At 39.3% G+C, this 25,313-nt stretch overlaps 1 long non-coding RNA gene across 1 annotated transcript in view; it reads left to right on the forward strand.

Annotated features, from left to right (window-relative positions):
• Positions 1 to 25,313, forward strand: part of LOC140453650 (uncharacterized) — a 176,714-nt gene that overhangs the window by 4,459 nt on the left and 146,942 nt on the right. The window contains exon 2 of the long non-coding RNA XR_011952448.1: positions 21,989 to 22,089. This is a non-coding gene — a long non-coding RNA (uncharacterized lncRNA). The remainder of the gene's footprint in view (positions 1 to 21,988; positions 22,090 to 25,313) is intronic.

A 25,313-nucleotide genomic window follows, 5' to 3' on the forward strand; every position in this document is an offset into this window, starting at 1 on the left:
GACACCTCACTCTATTTGATATACCAAATTTAGCCAGCCAGGTATTTAATTGTTCCAATACACATATCCTTGTCTCCTATTGTTGGCAGCATGGTGGCTCAGTGGTTAGCACTGTTGCCTCACGGTCCCAGGTTCAACCCCAGCCTTGAGCAACTGTCTGTGTGGAGTTTGCACATTCTCCCTGTGTCTGCGTGGGTTTCCTCCTACAGGCCAGGTGAATTGGCCATGCTAAATTATCCATAGTATTAGGTGCATTAGTCAGAGGGAAATGGGTTACTCTTCGGACGGTCAGTGTGGACTTGTTGGGCCAAAGGCCTGTTTCCACACTGTCGGGAATCTAATCTAATGCAATGGTCAAATATGTATACAAAGGACTCTTTACCATTTTTTCTAACCTCATGCAGTAAATTAGCATGACAAACTTTTGTCCACTCAACTGATAGATAATTTTAACTTGCACAAAAAAAAACTCGCTCTGAGTGCAGTACAGAGTGACCATTTTTTAAATGAGAAGGTAAACTGAAGCCATATCTACCTTGCTATCCGGTGGAAATGAAATATCCCATTGCAAAAATTCAGAGGAACCAGAAAGCATCTCTGATATACTGGCCAATATTTCTCCCTAATCAACACCTATGAAGTACCTATGAAGAGAAATCCGAATGAATGTTTTGGGTCCAGTGACCTTCCTTAGAACTGGTTCACACAACAGCACCTCTGTTAGTTTTCAGTATGGGGATTGAACCTGCGTTGTTGGCTTTAGTTTGCATCAAGAAAAAATAGTCATTTCTTTGTGTACATCTACAACAGGTCTTCAATACCCAAGTGAAGTGAGCTTTAGTATGTTAAAAAAAAACAAAATGTGCATTCAACTAATCTTATAACCTAAATTATACTGAACCAGGTTCCAACCTTTATTTTAAAATTCAGTCTGCTTTGAGGTGTCTCTTTCCAATTTGTTGAGTACCACTTTAGCAAAATAAGAATGCAGGAACTGGTATTTTGTATTGATTTGAGTTAAGGAAGTATTTTTGCAACTTACCCTGAAAACTAACCCAGTAGTAACAGAGGTGCTGTTGTGTGAACCAGCACTGACATCCTTTTAAGTCTTGTACCTTCAGGCTGTACATGAGAAACTTTACAATCACCTTCTATCCTGGCTGAGTGGCACTGGTTTATAAACAGTTACTGAATATTATTTGAACATTGCTGGAAAGAGAGAAATGTTGTTGAAGCTTTTCATCTTCAAGTGTTCTCGTAGTCAAATTTCAAATATTATTGTTACGGTAGTTCTAACTTTAGCTTTCCTCTGTTTGTCCTAATAGGTATAAAACAAAAAGCTTAAGTAACGTACCTTTCTTTCTAATAATGTTCAAGTGTTTTTTTGACTGAAAAGCTAAATTAAATTCTGACTGCTCTGTAAATGAGAGAATAAAGTACAAGTCAAACAAATACTTAGGACTGAATTTTATAAGGATATGAGCGATACAGGCCGCAGTGAGTTGACTGGCAGACTTTTGCAAGAAGTTATTTACTGAGCAGCGAGATCAGATTCTCACTAGGCAGTGGTGATTTGCCCATTGCTGGGGATTACAGCCAGTTAAATGCCTCATTAATGCCATAACTCACCTTCTTAATATTCAGCTTTCTACTTTGCCCAACGCATTGAACAAGATAGATGTTGAGAAAATTTGACTTGAAATTAGTGCAGATGAAGTCACCACACTGCTGGCTGTGAGCAGTCTCCATGTTGCTCAGCACCAAACCAGACACAAACCATGACCACATGCACTTCTCATCTACCGATTTTAGAATCCAACATCTACCAATATCTCGTAACCATTACAGCATCTCTCAGTTCTACAGGGAGGTTGTTTAAGATTCAAATGGATTAGAGGGCATGAGTTGTCAGGTGTGGCTAAAAAACCTTGGGTTGTTTTTTCTGGAGTGGCAGAGGCTGAGGGGAGACTTGACAGCAATCTCTATAATTATGAGATGCAGAGGGTTGACTGTCAGAATATTTTTCCCCAGAGTTAAAATGTCTAATACTAGAGGGCATGCGTTTAAGGTGAGAGGAGGGAAGTTCAAAGGAGTTGTGAGGGGCAAGTTTTTCTGAACAAGGAGAGTGGTAGGAGTCTGGAATGGGCTGCCAGATGTGATGGTGGGGACAGATACGAAAGGGGCACTTAAGGGACTTTTAGTTAAGCATTTGAATATGCAAGGAATGGAGGGATATGGGCCAAGGGCAGGCAGAGGAGACTAGTTTAATTTGGCATCATGTTCCGCACAACATTGTGAGCTGAAAGACCCGTGCTTGTGCTATATTGGTCTATGATCTTTATTCAAACATTTGCATTGCCTACCACATCATCAACTAGCATTGAAAAACTACTGCCAGGACACTTGGTGCACAGGGACAGGCACCTAACACATGCATTGAACCATGATGCACCTGTGGACTGCTCATTTGCTCTTAGTATTTCTCAATTAATACTTAAGTATATGCTTGCAGCACCCAGGCCTGGCCTTTCTTATTAAGGAAGTCATACGCCTGGGCAGCTTGCCTTTCTGGTAAGAAGTCCTCAATCAAGAAAATATACAGATTGCAGTAGGGTAGTGTGTGATATCGAGCTAACATTTGCACCATCTGAGCCAGCAGCCTTTCATCCTAAATATATTGCATATATCATCCTAAATATATTTGAGAAACCTATGTCTCAAAGTCTTATCAAAGTGGTCCTCGTTGAAGTCCATATGAGTATATATCAGCCAGAGATTCTAGTGTAATATGTCAAAGGTAACCTCTGATTCCACTCCAAGGGTTTGGACATGGACAATCAGGGTGGACCCAGTCAGGATCAAAAGGGGTCAGGAGTCAAATATTGACTCTTTTGCCTTATGGTGGATTGTTTTCCTCTTGGAATGAGAAAGCCAGGCATGAAGGGAAATGAAAGTGGATGGCACAGCTGTTACATTTGGTGCAAGTTGGGAGGTGTCCCAAATAAGTGAGTAGACAACGCAGAGGGCAACGTTGGGGTTGTGGTAGGTGAAAGCAGATGAGACAAAATGTTGCAAGCAATAGTGAGCGTGGTAGAGCATGAATCTTGGTGGAAAGTGGACACAGTAATAGAGACAGAGTGAGTGTGAGGTAATGGAGAGAAGATGGTGGAATGTTTGCTGGCAGATTGGAGAAAGTCATTAACTTTCTGCTCACATGGCTAGACATTTCTCTAGATCGCTTTCACATCTGTCTCTAATTCTTGCAAACTGACCCTGTCTATGACAGTCAGTAATATTTTCAGAAAGTTTGCTACTTGATCCAACAATGATTTCCGATGGACTCTGCCTTTCTCAAAGACCATCTTCAAGGAAATGTGAATCATATGGGCCTTGAGTCCTGATACAAATGTGATTTATCTCTCCTCTAGACTCCAAATTCATTCCATAATAGAATTATGAAGTCAGTCTAATGCAGAAAACTAAATATTTGTAACATTGGATAGGAGTTGGTGGTTTACAGTCTATACACATTCAGGCCAGATGCTAAGGCTATCGTTTATAGACATGAATATCTTGCACCTTCTTCCCAGCTCAAGAACCTTGCATCTCCTTTTAATCTTTACGACCAAGCCAAATAGTATTCACAACAGGCCACTTGATGTCTTTCATTCCTCCTTTTTACCCTAAACTAAAGATATAATCAGAAAGCTAGCAATCTTAGAAAAAAACCTTTCCTGGTGAAAATATTATGATTGAGTGAGAAATATGAACTACCGTTTCCAGTTTCTCCTCTTCCCCTGTTTGGTCATGACCCAGCCAGTGCTCCCAATAACCGGCCAAATCTAACACTGGGCTTATCACATTTGGAGTGAATAATGTAATTTTCCATGCAGTGCCAGCTCTAAATCACAGGTATTGATCTCCTAGACTTTTCAAATGGCAAGATGTTGTTCAAGCTGCTTTGTAGTGTGCCATGCAATTATAAAAGGGCTGGACAATTGTTTGAGCTTTTAATGTGCTGTATTAGAGCCAAACCAAATCATCAGTTAGCTGATGTTGGTCAGAACTCTGTGAGAATGTATTTGAGTAAAATATTACTGAGTATTTGATCTCATCCCTCCCACCAAGGCTTCAGCTGTATGTTGGATGTGGGGTTTCCATCTGCCTCTCCCATCCAAAAATTGCACACGACTGATTACAATATGATTGACCTTTACATTCAATTTGTGGGAGAGAAGAGCATATCCAAGACTAGTATTTTTAACTTAACAACAGTAGTTATGAGGGCATGAAAGCTGGGTTAGCTAAAGCGAACTGGCAAATTAGATAAGAGATAACTCAATAGAAATATTGTGTAGATGTGTAAGAAGGTATTACAAAAGGCACAGAACAGAGACATTCAAACAAGAAAGAAAAATCTGAGGGGTTAATCGCATCATCATACTTTAAGAAAAGCAATATATTGCACATGAGGTGACAAGTCTAAACATCAGATAATATTAAAAAAACACAAAGAATAACAAAAGGTATAGTAAGGAAGGAAGACTTAAAATATAAATGAAAGCCGGCTAGAAACAGATTAAAAAGCAAAATAGTAAAAGTCTCTTTAAAATTTCTTAAAAATGAAATAACTAACGTGATGAAGATTGGTCCTGTGGAAGGTGGGACTGGGGACCAGATAAGGATAAAGCAGATGAACTGAATAGGTATTTTGCATTAGTCTTCATTACAGAGGATACAAGTAATATCCAAAGGTAACTGTAAATCTGAAAAAAAGGGAGGGAGTAACACAAGAAAGTTATAGTCACTGAGGAAGTGGCACTGAGCAAATTGTTGGAGCTGGGGAATGACAAGTACTCAGACCCGAATGGACACATCCAAGGGTTTTAAAAGAAGTGGCTATTGAGATAATTGATACTTTTGGTCTAGTTTTCTAAAACTCCTTGGACTTGGGGAAAGTTTCATTAGATAAGAAAGTAGAGAATGTCACGATTTTAAACAAAGGACTCACCTATTTAAGATAGAGACAAGGCAAAATATGTTCACTCAAAGAATCCTAACTTCTGGAATTCTTTTCCTCAATAGACAGTAGAAGAGTATTTTAATATTTTTAAGATTGCTGTAGATAGATTCTTGATAACCAGCTCTTAATGTAAAAGATTACAATGGGTGGGTGGAAATATGGTGTTAGTGCTTCCATCACATAAGCTTCAACTTTGTTCAACAGTGGAGCAGGGTAAAGGGCCAGAATGGCTGACTCTTGCTCTAATTCACACATTCCTTCTCCTACTAGAAAGTGGACCTTAGCGCCAAAGAGGATAACATCTTTTGTCAATCACTTGCAACATTACATCTGAAGTAATAGCTTCAAATAACAATGAACAGACTGACCATCAAACACAATGGTTAAAGTGTAGCAAGAAACCATTCAGCCCATCATGTCTGTCCCAGCTAAATCAACAGTTCATTGTCTGCTGTTCTCCTGCCTTCTCCCTGTAACCCTGCACATTCTTCCTTTCCAGAGAAGAGATGAATAATTTTTTTGTCATATTGTTTTGCATCTTTAGTCAATTGGATTCAACCTGTGCCCTCCCATCCCAATAGCAATCCTTTTATGAATGGGAACAGTTTCTCCCCACCCACTACTCACATCTATACAAATCGTCAAGCTCCCCATTAAATGGCAGTAGCAGTTAAATCCCAGAGACTCAGAATTAGTGAACTCCTTGCCTGGGGCCCAAGCTGCTGATGGAGTTCTTAGTGAGGGTTCTAATCAATTAACCTTGTCATGTTAAGTAGTCAAATATCCATGAAAAATGTGAGTGGTGCCCTCAAGGTATTCTGATCACGCTGTTATTAGAGATACTTCCTTATGAGCCAGCCATTCCTGTTTATACAAGTTGATCGGAAAGTGGGAATGATTAATGTTTTTGATAATATTAAACCATTTGTTTTGACCTAGTATTACAGATGAGCAGCATGATTTACATTGCACCATGTTTTAGTATCATTCATACAACTCTATTTAGGCCAAGCCCTTCTTAATGTAAGTGTGCTGACCATTTGCACCGAGAATAAAGATGGTAATGTGAAGCTCAAAAGTGAGAAAGAGACAAATAGATGTGATTTCAAAGTACTATTTAAAAGGGTTGTTAATCATTTTATTCATTAGGACGACAGTTGGGTTGTCCCAGATGTGCACTTCTATAAGAGGTGGAAATCAAATTATCAATTAATGCATTCAAGTGTTCCACACTGGAGAAGATCTGTTTGTGAGTAGTGTTTATAATTTGCATGGCCAATGAAACAGGGTTTGGGAAGTTGGACTGTTGACAAAAATGCAAAGCTGACATCAGCAAATTCCATGGGAAATGTCCATACAAACGGGTTACTAAGTCTCCTTTTGTTGCTTTAATAGATGAAAAAACTTCAATATATGAAAAATTTCACACGTATCTGTTATAGCTGAATGGATGAAACAGGATCAATTAGACATTAATTGTACAGTTGCTAAGAATGTAGCTACATAATGCGTGTTAAAACATTCCTTGTACTTTGCATTTGTAAATGTATAATACTTTAGTAAATAAATACCAATTTAGAAAATAAGGATGTTTTAATGAATAAATCATATATTAAATGTTATGAATAGTTAATGATAACTGAGCTAACTGTGGAATATTGCAGATAAGTGGAGTGTGTGTGCAAACTTTAGAGTTATCATCAACAAATTAAGTTTGAAAAGGTAAACATTTATTTATATACAGCCTTATTCCCTTGGACATTGTGGCCAAAGCATTTCAGTTTTGCAGTGCAGTCTGTTATGTCAGCAAAGTATTTAAAAACGTTGATGCTGAGAGGAAAATTTTCTAGTTTCAGAACAGCAAAAGCTGATTAACAGCTTACTTCAAGCTAACTCAGCAGATTTCAGAAATGCTCACATTTAAAGGAGCAATTTATAGTAATCAGCTTTGGAATTTGTGGAACTATATAAATTTGGGAGTTGAAGAGAGGAGGAACGCATACCAGGGAATTGAAAATCAGAAAAAGAGTTGCAGGGTAAGAGTTAAAGTAGCACATGTGTTTTGAAGGCTTCCAAATGTTGTCTTGTGATGCACTCTGGGGTTCATTCCACAGGTGCCAGTTTGGTGAAGATTTTAGTGTGTGTAAATTGAACTTTTAACAGTTGATCGTGTTGCACACAATGCTGATTTGATGATATCAGCAGATCGCAATGCTCCAGCCAATACTTCTTCTTAACCTTGTAAGGCTGAACATGTTATGCAGCAAGAAGGGTCTCAAGGTCATCCCTTCCCCCACCCCTCATTATTTAGAGGGACATCACTTGCTAGTGAATTCCTTGCTGATTCCAACTGGCCGCTGCATCAATTGTACAAGTATTTAAAATTCTATGGTTGAGAAGTCCACTGAGGGTGATACAGCATGTACCAATGGGCCTTTTCCTGAATTCAAAGCTTCTACAGAGATCAGTTGTTCCCTGACATGGATGTACTGATAAACATTCACCTTCAAAGACAGCAGGGCTTGGAGAATGAATATGCAAAGCAGGAGAAGCTGCTGGGAGTGAGGAGAGAAGGAGAGATGCAATGGATATTTCAACAGAAGGTCATTTATAATCAGGGAGCTCAATGGACATTTTCATGAATGTCAGCAAGGAAGCATTTTGTGAGATGCCTCGAATAAAGCAAGAACTCTGATCCCCAAAGGTTGTGTGTTGCTGTAACCTCCGGGCAGACGGTATTGCTGCTGGCTTTGAAATCAAAAATGCCAATGAACATTTCAGCATCTGGTTCCTTTTGGGCTGGAGGTGAATACACTCATAACACCTCACACAGACTATTCTGTGATGGACGTTATTGATACACCCTGCTCAGTGCCAGCTAACCAGAGACAACACACCAAGTCAGCAAGTGACTCTGCCAAATTTGTTGACTTCCTATAGTACACAGTGCCATTGAATGTATGCACCTTGCTTCTGGGAACCACAAAGGTGAGTCCCAAGATTGCCTGAATACATTTTATCAATAAGAGGATGGTGGTTGATACACCATCTAATTCAAACTTCTCCCCTCTGCTTCTCTGATTAACTCCAGGATAGAAGTCTTTTGAATGGTCAGCCCAGCCGGACTCCAGATCTAGCAATAGTGTGAAAATCTCATTCCATTAGTGACAGCAGCAACCATTCCAACTGATGATGCTGATAATGGAGAGCTCCCTGTTTCTTATTGGCTGGCAGTTCTCAGAATGGAGGTGGTTCGACAATTAAACTTCCCAGATCCTTCATCCTTGAGGAGTTGAGAGTCCAAGTGATGAGATTCTTACTTCCAATTTGGCATTTGCCTGCCTTGAAACTTGCAAAGATTGAGTCACCTGTTCTGTTGGTGTCCCCTGTTGCATTCTAGTTTGGGTAGTTTGTTGCAACTCAGCCTCCTTTAAGACTACAAGTCCAAACGAAATCGAAACAAGAATAGGACATCCAGTAGGATCATGACTGATCCAACATTCCTCATGTCCACTTTCCTGCCTATTCCCTCTAACCCTTGATTCTCCTCCTGATCAAGAACCTATCTCAGCCTTAAATATACATGAGACTCTGCTACCACAGCTCTCTATGGCAAAGTGTTTCAAAGGCATTCAGCCTCTGAGAGAAGAAATTCTTCCTTATCTTAGTCTTAAATTGGCACGCCTTTATTCTGAGACTCCCATTAGGAGAAACATCCTCTCAGCATTTATAATCGTTCCATACTAGGGATCATCCTCATGACTTTCTTTCAATTACCTTTAATGAAATGATATCTTTCCTTAAATATGGGGACTAATTCTGCTCACAGTACTGTATATGTGGTCACACCTGCATCTTGTAAAGTTGCAGTAAGGCTTCTCTCCTCATAATTCAATCCCCCTGAATTAAGGCTGAATACTCAATTAGCTTTCCTCTTTGCCTTTCTCTATGCTTAATCTAGAGTTTATCTAATATTAGTAGTTGATGACTGGCCATTGCCGAGTCTAAACAAATGAGGCACCTTTCTCACACAAGTTATGTTAATGTATGGTACCAAAAGATACCGTTTACATTAACTTGGTAGACATAATCCTTAGCTGTGTTGCAATATTATTGCAGTACTACTTTTACTGTATCTTTGCTCTTGGCAGTTACACCCCATGCATAGTGTAGTCTCATTTCTGTAGACTGCAACTTCTGATTCTTCAATCATGATAGCTAGTTGAATAAGATAGTGAGATCTCACATTTGTATCAAGCTTAAAAGTAACTTTGCATGTGTAGTACATTTGTAGTTCTGCCACTGTGTCCTACACCTGCTCACTTTCTAGATGTGACCTACAGCTTTACAATTGCAGCATTCCTCTGTCTTGATGAACATTGACTGTGTCCCATTACTCCATGGCACTGATATTGATGCTTAACATTGCTCTTTGGCTTACTCTATGTTTTCACTTCTCAAGTCCTTCTTTAGAGTGTCTACATTTATAAATTGTGTAGATTCTGCTATCCTTCTGAGGTCAGGTTGCTCTTCTCCTCTTAGGATCAGTCTGTATGTCTTTTCCACTCATGCTTCCTGTATGATCTAAATGGCTTTCACCAAAATCACGAATTCTAACAGCAATTTTATCTCTCATGAACTCTGATTCCAAAACTGCAGTCAGATTTCCAATAATCTGTACAGGCCAGTAATGAAACTGTTTGTACATTCCCTAGAAGCTGAACTCTACTGTTATATCTTGCTATTTCAAGAGTTTAGTTTGTGCTAAATGTGAAGTTATTATCAAAAGCTTTTAATGCATTAACAAAATGATCCAGCAATTAATAACATCATCTGCCATATAATATATTGAGTGCTTCAGATTTAGTATTTAAAGTTGAAGCAAATTATATACCTTAAAAACAGTCTTCTCTAAGATGTCCAGTCTTGTGTTCTATTTAACCTGTCTATCATACTGAATCTTATTATTAAAATTATTATTTTAATATTATTTCTTCTCAATTTCTCCTCAATTCTTAATAGTGTAAAACCGTTTTACATCTTTTGCATTTCTATAATGCTTGTAATCTGCTGTTCCTTAAAGTTGTATTTTTGCATTCATCAATTCTGTTTTAAATTTTATTGCTGTAAAGTTTTGTTGACTCTGTGCGATAACAATATTCTAGTTGTGTTTGCCTGCAAGCCTTTTTAAACTCTGTATTACAGTATTGTCATATTAAATTCTTCCAATGAATCTTGAAATTCTTTAAAATGGGCATTTACTACTTGCAAGCTTTTAAATTCTGTTTCATTGTAATAGTGTATCATGGTAATGCTAACTCAGTTTTCCCATTTTTCTCTAAACCATCAAAATGGTGCCCTCTTCACTTTGGATTTTCCCATCCTCCACAGCCAAGACGGATCTTCCACATTTCTTCCCTGGCAAAGGTACATTCTCCCTCCTTTCACAGATCAAAACACATTGTGCAGGAGACAGAACAATCTCTTTAATAAAGTTGTCTAACTGTAGACTTCATAAGACTTGCTACCAAATTGAAGTTTCATTATTGAGTTGTCTGGTCCACTTAACTCTTAAATTTCTTCTGCTGTTCCTGTTCTGCTTGATTCCTTCCTTGAATCTAATATTTTAGTTTTCAGGCACAAATAATTTCTGATAATGCATCCTTGGAATAAATTATTTCACTGGCCTTTGCATCTGCACAGCATGGACCTTACTTGCAAGGGTATAGGTGCTTGTTTGTCAGTGGTGAGAAATCTCTTTTCAATGCCATATCATGTCTTATTGCTCATCATGCATTACTTCTGAAGCCTTCATTCACTTGCTATAGAGCCTCCTCCACTAAAGTCTTTGTACTTTTTCAATATCGCTCACTTTGTCTAGCTCACACAGTTCTCCCAGTGCTCTTACTGGCTTCTTGATACAAAGTCAGAACATTGAGTATAGGAGTTAGGATATCATATTGTGGCTGTAAGGAAACTGGCGAGGACATTTTTACAAAACTGCACACAATTCTGGTCTCCTGTGTATAAGCAGGATGTTGTTAAACGTGAAAGTGTGCAGAAAAAAAATTACAAGGATGTTGCCAGGACAGGTGAGTTCAAGTTATAGGGAAAGGCTGGATAGGCTGGGGCTGTTTTTCCTGGGGTTTTGGACACTGGCAGGTAACCATATAGATATTTATAAAATCATGAGGTGTATGGATAGAATGATTAATCAAGGTTTTTTACCCAGAGTGAGGGAGTCCAAAACTAGAGGGCATAGGTTTAAGATGAGAGGAGAAATATTTAAAAGGACCTGACATGTGACATTTTAATGCAGGCGTTGGTGTATGTATGGAATGAGTGGCTGAGGCTGGTACAATTACAACAATCACAAGATGGGTTTATGAACAGGAAGGGTTTAGAGGGATATGGGCCAAATGCTGGAAAATGGGACCTGGTCAGATTGAAATGTCTGGCTGAAGTGGAGGAGTTGAACCGAAGGCTCTGTTTCTGTGCTGAATGGCTCTATGACTCCATAAGGGGCGGCACAGTGGCTCAGTGGTTAGCACTGCTGCCTCACAGGCCAGAGACCCGGGTTCAATTACCGCCTCAGGTAACTGTCTGTGTGGAGTTTCCACATTCTCCCCATGTCTGCGTGGGGTTGCTCCGGTTTCCCCAGTCCAAAACTGTGCTGGTTAGGTGAATTGGCCATGCTAAATTGCCCGTAGTATTAGGTGAAGGGATAAATAAAGGGCAATGGGTCTGGTTGGGTTGCTCTTCGGAGGGTCGGTGCCGACGCCGACTTGTTGGGCCAAAGGGCCTGTTTCCACACTAAGTAATCTAAATCTAAAACTCACTTTGTTGCCATTTCTATATCTATTACTGACAACTTGTCAGTCCTCATGTTTCAGCTGCTGACAGTCTTCTTAAAAGTAGTAAGATTTCTTTTGGAGTATTGCTGACAAAAGACTCATTTTGTTAAAGCTTCTTGCCTTGCACTCAACAGATATCCACAAGGAATACCAATATAAAGAGAAGAACATTATATATTGTACAAAAAGAAAGTGCTGATTGGTTAGTAAGTGGAATCAGAGACAATTCGTGAACGTAGAAACGTAGAAAATAAGAGCAGGAGTAGGCCATTCGCCCTTTTGATTCAATATAGTCCTGGCTGATCATCTAACTCAGTACCTTGTTTTGCTTTCTCCTGATACACTTTGATCCCTTTAATCGTATCTACATATTTCCAAAAAGTCTGATTTGGCCTTGACAGTTTTCTGTGGAAAAGAGTTCCACAGGCTTACCACTCTTTAGGTGATGAAATTGCTCTTCATCTCAGTCCTAAAAGGTCTATCTCATATGCTTTACCTGTGACTTTTGGATCCAAATTCTGTAGTCATGGAGAACATCTTTCCTGTATCTACCCTGTCTAATCCTGTTAGAATCAATCAGCACTCTCTTCTCATACAATGCAAATTGTTGTTTCAATTTACATTTATATTGTTGTGAATGCCCTGTTGAGTGAAAGTATTTTAAAAAAGGGTTCTTTTTCCAGCAATATTCAAGTTCTGAACCACTAGACTGAGCTTCCACAGTCTTCAGTGGTAGACAATTCAAAAAGGCTAGTAAAATAAATTTTGCTTAACTCAAACCTAAGTGGCATCCGTTTATTTTTAAATTGTTCCACCCAGATCTAGGCTCCCCAATCAGGGGAAAATGGTGTCTCACAAACTGCACTGAAATTTTTGAGAAAGCAACCAAAGCAATTGATGAGGTCAGAGTGGTAGATGTTAACCTGGACTTTAGAAAAGCTTTTTACAAGATTCCACATGGTAGACCAATTAGTAAATTTATATTGCATAGGATTCAGGGATCATTACTAGGTCCACTTTTGTTTGTCATCTATATCAACAATTTGAATGAGAATATAGGAGGTATGATTAGTAAGTTTACGGTTGGCACCAAAAGTGGTGTATAGTGGACAGTGAAGAACATTATCGGAAAATACAAAGAGATTGTGCTCAATTAGGTCAATGGACTGAGACGTGGCAGATGGAGTTTAATTTGGTTAAATGTGAGGCATTGCACTTTTGTAAAACAAACAAGGGCAGGAGTTATACAATTAATGGTAGGCCCCCCTTGAGCAGAGACACCTCACGACTCAAGTACATCATTCTTTGAAATTTGCATCACAGAGAGACAGGATGGTTAAGAAGGTGTTTAGCATGCTTGGCTTCATTGCTCAGACCTTTGAGTTGCTACATCATGTTGTCTTTGTGCAGGATGTTAGTGAGACTTCTTCTGGAGTGCTGTGTGCAGTTCTAGTCACCTTGCTGTAGGAAGGATATTATTAAATTGTAGAGGTTTCAGAAAAGATTTACCAGGATGTTGCTGGGAATGGAGGGTTTGAGTTATAAAAATACACTCAATAGGCCAGCACTTTTTACACAGAAGGGTAGAAGACTGAGGGGTGATCTTATAGAGGCTTATAAAATCATGAAGGGCACAGATAAGGTGAATAGCAAGGATCTTTTCTTTAGGGTGGGGGAGTTCAAAACTAGGGGGCATCTTTTTAAAGTGAGAAGAGAAAATTTAAAAAGGACACAAGGAGCAAGTGTTCTGCACAGAGTGGTTTGTGTGTGGAATGAACTGCCAGAGAAAGAGGTGAATGCAGGTACAAGTACAGCATTGAAAAGACATTTGAACCGATACATAAATAGGGAAGGTTTAGAGGGATATAGGCCAATGCAGGCAAGTGGGACTAGTTTAATTTGGGAACATTGTTGGCATAGACCAGTTGGACCAAAGGGTCTGTTTTCATGCTGTATGACTATGATTCTATCTGAGCTGCATATACCGCTGTATATCCCTTTAAATATTTTGTAAGTTTCAATGAGATCACCTCCCATTCTTTAAAACTAGAAATGCAGGTCCAACCTCTCTTCATAGGACAGTCTGTCACCCCAGGAACAAGTCTCACGAATATTCATTGCACTGCCTCTTGAGAAAAGGAGACCAGATGTAGGCAGTTGGTACTCCGGTTGTGATCGAATCAAGTTCCAGTGCAATTGAAGCAGGTCTCATTACTCCTATACTCAAATCTATTGCACGAAAGCTAATATTACATTAGCCTTCCGAATAGCGAGCTGCATTTGCACCTTCGCCTTTAGTGACTTATCGACAATGACATCTCCTTTTGTACATCTACAATTTTCAATCTTTTAGCATTTAAGAAATAATCAACACATCTGTTTCTCCTATTAAAGTTGGATAATATCACATTTTTCCACATTGCCTGCCATGTTCTTAAGTATTCACTTAGTCTGTTTAAAACCTCCTGAAACTGCTTTACATCTACCTCACCACACATATTCTCACTTGATTTTGTGTCTGCAAATTTGACAAGAATGCATTTGGTCCCCAGCTCCAACTTGTTGATATATAGTGTAAGCGGTTTTGGCCAAAGTACTGATCCTTGCAGTACCCCACTAGTCACAACCTGTCAATGCAAGAATGATCAACTTATTCCTTTTCTTTCTGTTGACCAATCATAAATCCATGCTAGTAAACTACCTGCTATTGTATGTGCTTTTCTTTCTCTAGCCAGTCTCCTGTCAAGGACTTTATGAAAAACATTTTGAAAATCTAAACATACCACTTCCATTGGTTCTCCTTTACCAGTTTATTGGTAATATCTTCAAAATTTCCAATAAGTTTATCAAACATGATTTCCCATTTGCAAATCCATGTCAACTATTTCCAATCAGATCATTACCATCCAACTGTTGATCTACTCTATGATTTATAATAGATTCTGCATTTTCCTAATTACTGATGTAAGGCCAGCAAGTCTATAGTTCTCTTCCTTGTTAAAAATCTTTTGCCTCCTTCTTAAATACTGGGCTGATATTTGCTGCCTTTCAATCTGTGGGAATCATTCCAAAACCTATAGAATTTTGGAAGATCATTAATTATCTTAACAGCCATTTCTTTCAATACACTGGGATGCGGACGATCAGGATTTGGAGATATATCAGCATTTAATCCCATTAATTTCTTCAGTACAATCTTCTCACAAATGCTAATTTCCTACAACTTCTCATACTCGCTAGCCACTTGAATTTCTAGTTCTGGGAGATTTCATATACTGTATCTTACTCAGTGAAAAAAAGGCACAAAGTAATAATTTAGCCTCTCTTCCATTTCTCTATTCCTAGTTGTAATTTCTTTTGACTGTTCCTGTATTGGACCCACATTTGTTTTGGCCAATACTTTCCTTTTGACTCACCTATAAAAGCTTTTACTGTTTGTTTACATGTGTCATTTTAACTGTAATGCATTCATATTCTATTCTCCCTTCCCTTCTCAGCTCCTCCTTTGCTGTGTTTTGAAAACCTCCAAATCTTGTGAATTACTTCTATTTCTGACAACTTCCTTTTCTTTTAATCTTATGCAATGCTGAACTTGCTTTTATCAGCCAAGGTTAACCATCCTTTTTAGAAGTTGTTGCATCTTGAATGAATGTATAGCTGTAAGTCAGCTAATAGTTCTTTAGAGACGATTCATTTCCTGTGTACAATCATGTCCTTTAATGTAGTTTCCTAACCCAGCTCAACCAATTCATGTCGCATGTCTTTACAATTTCCTGTATTCAAATTTAACAGCCTTGCTTCAGAGTTTTAAAAAAATCACACGTCACCAGATTATAGTTGGATGATAACCTGATATTGTGTGAATTCTAATTTTGTTCACCCCAGTCCAACACCGGCACCTCCACACTATTGCTTCAGAATGAAATACCTCAGTTTCAAATCTAATGTAAACTTATATCATATTGTGGTCATTCATCCCTAAAAAAGTGCTTTTACAACCATAATATTCATTTGCCCTTATACATTACAGCTAATGTGTGACTATTGGCTGTGAATCATATAGGTCAGCAGTTGGCTTCCTTCTTCAGTCAATCACAGTCCCAGCTCTTTGAGAGTCATCAAAACAAATCAAAGAGTGGTTTCTGAGCAACAAAGATTATCTGCTGGCCATATACTGCTTATTCTCATGCACTCACCTTGCTAACACCATTGTGCTACACAAAGTATGATTAATCATCTCATTGACATGATGCTTCTGTAGCCTGAACCATTCTGGAGAAGCTGTGCACTAATGAATTTTGAGAAAATTTTGTAGCTCAGGTTGAGGTTCTGGATGTAGGTTTGTTCACTGAACTGGAAGATTCATTTTTCAGACATTTCATCACCATACTCAGTAATATCCAAGTGAGCTTCCGGATAAAGCACTGGTGGTGTAGCCCACTTTCTATTTATATGTTTGCGTTTCCTTGGGTTGGTGATGTGTATTCCAGTGGTGACATCATTTCCTATGATGATGTCATTTCCAGTTCTTTTTCTTAGGGGTGGTAATTGGGATTCAAGTCATTGTGTTTGTTGATAGAGTTCCAGAGCTGTGCACTGTTGGCACAACAGGTGTTAATACCTGTTGTGGTCTGCTGAGGAGAGCAGACAGACTTCACTGCTGGCTATATGGTGTTGAAATAAAGAATGAAACCACGAGGCAGAGGAGGAGGAATTAACAATTTGAGCAGCATCTTGATGTTATCTATGAAGGACACACCTAACTATGATTCCAGGAAATATCAAAAACTTTAAAGCTAGCTCATTCCTGTGTTGTGCCAATTTTCAATGCTTTACAGATCCAATTCACTTGTGCATGACCAACAGTGACATCTCTAGCTATAGCTAAGTAAACACAGTGAAAATAACAATTCAATCAAGCCTAATGTACTGGTAAGACATGGTTCTTCATGAACTTTGTTTATTTTGTGAAAAGTGGAATTGGTTAGGATGTTGCAAAACAATCACTGGTCTCACCAACTCACCAACCTAATATACTTCCAGCGTCAGTCTGCTCAAGTTGTTTGGTTAATTTTTCTTTCTCCAACGACTGACTATATTCTATTTACTGAAGTTTGAAACTCCTCAACAGTTAATCTCACCACTAGCTTTGTGTCATTGCATTTCGTTAGGAGTGGCAGTGCCTCATACATGAGTGTTTGTGTCATCCTTCACATTGAGGAAAAGACCTGCCCTCCCTTTTGCTAATTCCAGTAATGGCATGGTTAAAATCTTGAGTATCTGGTGCTAGAATCATGCTGCACATATTTGATGGTGTATTAATACCTAATAACTGATAATGGTATTCTCACATAAATCATCACTGTAATATTAAATTATTTGAATAAGGTAGGTGCAGAGAGGCAGATTCACCTGGTTGGAAAGGATAGAACTAGAGGTGACAATTAGTCACAGGAAAACTTAATGGTCGTAATTAATGAGGTGAAAAGCAATTTCTTCACTTGGAAGATTGCAATGTTTTGGAGTTATCTTGACCAGACTGTATGTATATTGTGACAAGCATGTTAGTTTGAATGATGCCTAGAGATCCATTAGGCAGGTTCTCAATGTATAACATCCTTAAAACTCTGCTGGAAAAGGAGATGGTAGCTTGTGTCAAATGTTTCACTGAGCATACAGCCTCATCACAAGAACTTACAAATAAACACCAAGGTATAGTATGATTGGTGGTGAGAAAGACCCTTCCTTTCAGATCATTCCTGCACACTTAGAATAGAGAAATAGAGATATACAGCACAGAAACAGACCCTCTGGCCAACCCGTCCATTCTGACCAGATATTCCAACCAAATCCAGTCCCACCTGCCAGCACCCAGCTCATATCCCTCCAAACCCTTCCTATTCATATATCCATCCAAATGCCTCTTAAATGTTGCAATTGTACCAGCATCCACCCCTTCCTCTGGCAGCTCACTCCATACACGTACCACCTCTGTGTGAAAAAAATTGCCCCGTAGGTCTCTTTTATATCTTTCCCATCTCACCCTAAACCTATGCCCTCTAGTTCTGGACTCCCCTGCTGCAGAGAAAAGATTTTGCCTATTCATCCTATCCATGCCCCTCATGATTTTGTAAACTTCTATAAGATCACTCCTCAGCCTCTGACATTCCAGGGAAAACAGCCCCAGCCTGTTCAGCCTCTTCCTATAGCTCAAATCCTCCAACCCTGGCAACATCCTCGTAAATCTGTTCTTCCCCTTTCAAGATTCACGGCATCTTTCAGATAAGAAGGAGACCAAAATTGCGCACAATATTCCAACAGTGGCCTAACCAATGTCCTGTACAGCCGCAATATGATCTTCCAACTCCTGTACTCAATACTCTGACCATAAAGGAAAGCATACCAAACGCCTTCTTCACTATGCTATCTACCTGCGACTCCACTTCCAAGGAGCTATGAACCTGCATTCCAAGGGCTCTTTGTTCAGCAACATTCCCTAGGACTTTACCATTAAGTGGAAAAGTCCTGCTAAGATTTGCTTTCCCAAAATGCAACACCTCGCATTTATCTGAATTAAACTCCATCTGCCACTTCTCACCCCATTGGCCCATCTGATCAAACTCTCGTTATAATCTGAAGTAACCTCCTTCGCTGTACACCTCCAATTTTGGTGTCATCTGCAAACTTACCAACTATACATCATATGCTCACATTCATACCATCTATATAAATGATGAAAAGAAGTGCATCCAGCACCGATCCTTGTGGCACTCCACTGGTCACAGGCCTCCAGTCTGAAAAACAACCTTCCACCACCACCCTCTGTCTTCTACCTTTGAGCCAGTGCTGTGTCCAAATGACTAATTCTACCTGTATGCCGTGAGATCTAACCCTACTAATATTGTCCCATAGGGAAACTTGTCAAATGCCTTACTGAAGTCCATATAGATCACACCTACCACTCTACCCTCATCAATCCTCTTTGTTACTTTGTCAAAAATCTCAATCAAGTTTGTGAGACATGATTTCCCACACACAAAGCCATGTTGACTATCCCTAATCAGTCCTTGCCTTTCCAAATACATGTACATCCTGTCCCTCAGGATTCTCTCCAACAACTTGCCCACCGCTGACGTCAGGCTCACTGATCTATAGTTCCCTGGTTTGTCCTGACCATCTTTCTTAAACAGTGGCAACCTCCAGTCTTCCGGCCTCACCTGTGACTATTGATGATATAAATATCTCAGCAAGAGGCGCAGTAATCACTTCCCTAGCCTCCCACAGAGTTCAAGGGTACACCTGATCAGGTCGTGGGGATTTACCCACTTTTATGCATTTCAAAACATCCAGAACTTCCTCCCCTGTAATATGGACATTTTGCAAGGTGTGACCATTTATTTCCCTACATTCTATATCCTCCAAGTCCTTTTCCACAGTAAATGCTGATGCAAAATACTCATTTAATATCTCCCCCATCTCCTGCGGCTCCACACAAAGGCCGCCTTGCTGATCTTTGAGGGGCCCTATTCTCTCCCTAGTTACCCTTTTGTCCTTAATATATTTGTAAAACACCTTTGGATTCTCCTTAAATCTATTTTCCAAAGCTATCTCCTGTCCCCTTTTTGCCCTACTGATTTCCCTCTTAAGTATACTGCTACTACATTTATACTCTTCTCAAGATTCACTCGGTCTATCCTGTCTGTACCTGACATATGCTTCCTTCTTTTTCTTAACCAAACCTTCAACTTCTTTCATCATCCAGCATTCCCTGTTCTTACCAGCCTTTCCTTTCACCCGAACAGGAATATACTTCCTCCTCTTGTCATCTCATTTCTGAAGGCTTCCCAGTTTCCAGCTGTCCATTTACCTGTGAACATCTGCTCCCAATCAGCTTTTGAAAGCTCTTGTCTAATTCTGTCAAAATTGGCCTGTGTCCAATTCAGAACTTCAACTTTTGGATCTGGTCTCTCCTTTTCCATCACTATTTAAAAACTAATAGAATTATGGTCGCTTGCCCCAAAGTGCTCCCCCACTGACACCTCAGTCACCGGCCCTGCCTTATTTCCCAACAGTCGGTCAGGTTTTGCACCTTCTTTAGTCAGTACATCCACACACTGAATCAGAAAGTTTTCTCATACACACTTAACAAATTCCTCTCCATCTAAACCCTTAACACTATTGCAGTCCCAGTCTATGTTTGGAAAGTTAAAATCCCCTCCATAAGCACCTTATTATTACAGATGACTGAGATCTTCTTACAAATTTGTTTCTTAATTTCCCTCGGACTAGTAGGGAGTCTATAATACAATCCCAATAAGGTGATCATCCCTTTCTTATTTCTCAGTTCCACCTAAATAACTTGCCTCGATGTATTTCCGGGAATATTCTCCCTCAGTACAGCTGTCATACTATCCCTTCTCAAAAACGCAAATGCTCCTCCTCTCTTGCCTCCCTTTCTATCCTTCCTGTAGCATTTGTATCCTGAAAATTAAGCTGCCGGTCTTGTCCAGCCATGTTCCTGTAATTGCTATGAGATCACAGTCCCATGTTCCTCACCCTGCCTTGAGTTCATCTGCCTTCCCTGTTAGGGCCCTTGCATTGAAATAAATGCAGTTAAATTTATCAGTCCTACCTTGTTCTCTGCTTTGTCACTGCCTGCCCTGACTGACTCGCTTCTGTTCTCAACTGTACCAGTCTCAGATTGATGTCTTTCCTCACTATCTCCCTGTGTCCCACACCTTCACCTTACTAGTTTAAATCATCCTGAGCAGCCCTAGCAAATCTCCCTGCCAATACATTAGTCCCTTTCCGATTTAGGGGCAATCCGTCCTTTTTGTACAGGTCACCTCTACCCCAAAACAGCTTCCAATGATCCAAAAATGTGAATCCTTCTCCCGTACACCAGCTCCTCAGCCATCTGCTCTATCCTCCTATCCTTGCCCTCACTAGCACATAACACCGGGAGTAATCCAGATATTACTTCTCTTGAGGATCTGCTTTTCAAATTCCTGCCTAACTCTCTGTTAGCACCCTTCCGAATATGAAGCTTTTCCCTTCCTTTTTCATTGGTTCCAATGTGTACAATGACGTCCTACTGGCCCCTCACCCCATTAAGAACATTCTGCACCCTCTCTGAGACATTCTTGATCCTGGCACCAAGGAAGCAACACAATATTCTGATTTTTTGCTGCTGGCCATGGAAACGTCTGTCTATACCTCGGACTAGAGCGTTCCCTAATTGATCTCTTGGAACCCGACGTACCCCTTATTGCATTAGAGACAGTCTCAATAGCAGAAACTTGGCTGTTCATGCTACGTTCCCCTGAAAATCCATCACTCCATACATTTTCAAAAACAGCATACTTGTTTGAAATGGGGATAGCCACAGAAGACTCCTTCACTAACTGCCTACCTCTCCTATCTTTCCTGAAGTTAACCCATCTATGTGATTGCATCTGCGACTTTTCCCCCTTCCAAAACTGCCATCCATCACATCCCCTTACTCTTGTAAATTCCTCATTACCTCTAACTGTCTCTCCAACCGATCCATTTGATCTGATAGGATTCAGAACCAATGGCATTTATTGCAGATATAATCCTCTGTAACCCATAAACTCTTGTACTCTTATACATTACCTTCAACATGTTATCCTCAAGGAAGCTGATTGAAGCTAAAGGATGTTTATCATCCTCTTTAATGAACAGGATATCGACAAGCTCACCCATCAACTAAAGCCATACTATCTGCCATACTATAACCCCCAAACTGTGGCTACAATTCCTGTCGCAGATGTACCAGTTCAGTGTGTTTCAGATGGGGGATAATTAGATGGTGGTAATAAGGAAATAACACTCACTGATTCTCCGGACTTGAGAGAATCCAAAAGAACTGGGGGTGAGCAAGGATATATATGTATTTATCTGCAACTCTTTCATTTGTCTTTTTCTAATTTTCTGCAATTTCTCCCATTTCTTTTGTATCTGAATTTTTAAGTGATATTTTCTGAGCTGCAATGAAAAGTTACTGGACTCAATACATGAACTCCACTCTCTCCCTAAAGATGCTGCCAGATCTGCTGCATTTTGCCAACAATTTCTGTTTTTGTTTCAGGGGCTATAAACATGTTTGTTTCTAACAAATTCAATAGGGAGTTCAGAAAAAGAATCTTCACCCAAAGAATCATAAGGATGTGAAAAGCATAAGCACAAGAGGTAAGTGAGATAAATAGCATAAATACAGATAAAGGTAAACAATATAAATGCATAAGAGAAAGAAAAGATACACATGGATTCTGATCATGTTAAGTAAACCAGGCTGGGAAGAGGCTGATGTGGAACATAAACACTAGCATAGACCAGTTTGTCCAAATAGCCTGTTTCTTTTTGTGCTGAATTTGCAATGTAGCTTAACATCTGAACAAAAACTCTCCTACTTCAAAATTTACTTATCAAGAATACTGCTCTACACACATAAACACACACATACCCGTCATCTCCTCAACTTTACTCAATCAATAGGACCAAGGTCAGCACCTTTTGCAAACCACCTGAACTAGAAAAGATAACAAATTTCAAAACCATTGGCATAACATTTCCAGTCGAAATAACAAGAAAACCGAGAACGTGTCATTTCTACGCTCAAATGCCACAACAAATCCCAAGGTAAATAAGTGAATAAAGGTTGAAATCAAAAAAGTTACTTTTGGATACGGTATTCAGTTAATAGCTTAATCTTAAATTGTTTGCAACATGGGATATCACTATTGACGTGAAATAAACTCCCCACTGAAAGTTAAACCAAGTTATGTCAAGCACAAGTACTAACATGGTTTAGAGGTGCTGGTGTTGGACTGGGATGTACAAAATTAAAAATCACACAACACCAGGCTGTAGTCCAACAAGTTTAATTGGAAGCACTAGCTTTTGGAGCGCTGTTCCTTCATCAGGGGTTTGTGGAGTATAAGAACGTAGGATACAGAATTTATAGAAAAAATTTACAGTGATGTAACTGAAATAATGTATTGCGATGCAAGCGGTCATAGTTTGATAAGCAGAAATTTCATCGTTCAAAGAGTCATAAATCTGTAGCATTCACTATCCCAGAGTGCAGTGGATACCAAGACATTGAGTAATTTTGAGGAGGAGATAGTCAGATTTTTAATTCATGATGGATTGAAGGGTTATGGAGAATGGACAAGAAAATGGAGTTGAGGTTGAGATGAGCTCAGCTAGAAGAATATAAGAAATAGGAGCAGGAGTAGGCCATTTGGCCCCTCAAGCCTGCTCCACCATTCAGTAAGATCATGGCTGATCATTTCATCAACTCAGCTCCACTCCCCCACCTGCTCACAACAACTCTTAATTCCTTTACTGTCCAAACATCTACCTTTGCCTTAAAAATATTCAATGAAGTAACTTCAACTGCTTCACTGGGCAGGAAATTATACAGATTCACAACTCTTTGGGTGAAGAAGTTCCTCCTCAACTCAGTCCTAAATCTGCTCCCCTTTATTTTAAGGCTATGGCCCCAAGTTCTAATGATCATATTAAATGGTGTAGCAGGCCCAAGGACCTGAATTGCCTACTCCTGGTCTTTGTTCTTATTTGTCTTTGAGTGTTTGGCATTAAATTCCAATTTTTATGGCACTTGCAAGAAATACCTTTTCATAAGGGAAACATACGAACTATTAATAAAAACAGAAGGTATCAGGAAATTCAAATGTGGAATATATTTAGGCAAAATGTTGCCGGAATGAATTTATAGTTATTCGTCCAATTATACAATGCACCTCCTCATTTCTTGAGTGGCCACTTCTGCTGTATCAATCACCTAATAAAGTGTATTTATTAATCTGCGTCTGGGAACATGAATTTTCTTGGAGGTGACTCTAACATAAGAAAATTGCTTCTTAGTGATAATGTGCTGCAAACTATGATAAATCTAATGAAACATTGTAACCAACATATGAAAGGTTAATAAAGGTGGCCAAAATGCTTGGGTAGAAGCATGCAATTGTGACAGCCCAATTACGATTCCCAGTTCTGGGATTAAAGGGCGCGCTGATGCAACAATAAAAGTTTGGTTTCTGGAACATTCTCTTGAGAATGCAATGACACAAGAGACAGAGGACAGATGTTTGTTGATGTTTAGTTGTTACCTGATATCTTACTAAACTAAACCATATTTATTACACAGTACATGATGGCTAGGCTACACAGTAATATGCTCTGTGCTGTACAGGTTCCAACTTCTTAAGATGATAACAAAAAACAACAACATCATGACTTATAGGCTCAGCTACACATTTGTTAAAGCCTATCTCTATGGCTTCACAGCAATATGCTCCGTACTATATAGGTTCCAATTTCTGACAAGAATACCAACACATGCAACATCTTGGCTTCTCTCATAGGCTTGAACAAGTATAAAGATGAACCTATCACTATGGCAGAGGGCTCAAGGCACAACAAAGATGGACGGAGAAATGGATGTGTGTCTATAAAGATCACAGGAGGAGACAGAAATCAGAGTTGCAAAAAAAGCTTAAGCTACTAAAATTTTCCATCAATTATATGGGAGTTGATATTACTGTAGAGTTGGGTCAGAGCCAGGATGTTGGTGGTGAGGTTGGATTGATATTGGACATGAAACATGGATAATCATGAGACATAAGGAAATGTCAACATTCATTTCTCATTACAGTTTCACGTTTTCAGTGTGTAACTGTGTGACAGGATTTCATCTGTAGTAATTTAAAGAGTCTGAGCAGATTTAGAATTTAGGGGAGTTGGGAGAGGGTCACAAAAGTAATGAAATTAAGGAAAGGCCATGCCACATATTAATAAGTCATTACATGGCACACTGCTAGGTGCAATCAGTTGGAGGATTGAACAATATAGGCTTAAGTTCATAGAAGTAATCAATCCATGGTGATAACAATATCAGCACAAATCTGGGATAAGCAAGATGGCAACCTACTGAGCATTAGTTGAGGCAAAAATATTGAATGCTTTCAACTATAGTCCTTCAGGCTAAAAAAAAACAAAGGCAAGGGGGAGAATGTGAAAACAGGATACAGTTGAAACACGATCATATTGAATGGCAGAGCAGGCTTGAAGGGCCAAATAATCCACTCCTCCAATTTTCTAAGTATTTATGTTTGTGGAATTTTGACAAATTATACTAATACAATCACAAATATCTTTGAACCGCAGCCCATGCAAAATTAAATAACATTGATTAATGTCATCACCGATTAAAATATAATTGGTTTAGTCCTACAAATTTCAACATTTGCTCATTTCCATGACAATATCAAATTCATCTACTCTCCAGGGTCGTCAGCAAACGATGGTTCTTGAAGGAACATATTCTTTCTGAGGTTGTACTACCAATGGTCAAATACTTACCTGGAACCAATGCAAACATGAGCATT

Source organism: Chiloscyllium punctatum, chromosome 27 (assembly GCF_047496795.1).
Source record: "Chiloscyllium punctatum isolate Juve2018m chromosome 27, sChiPun1.3, whole genome shotgun sequence".
In the NCBI taxonomy this organism is placed as follows: Eukaryota; Metazoa; Chordata; class Chondrichthyes; order Orectolobiformes; family Hemiscylliidae; genus Chiloscyllium; species Chiloscyllium punctatum.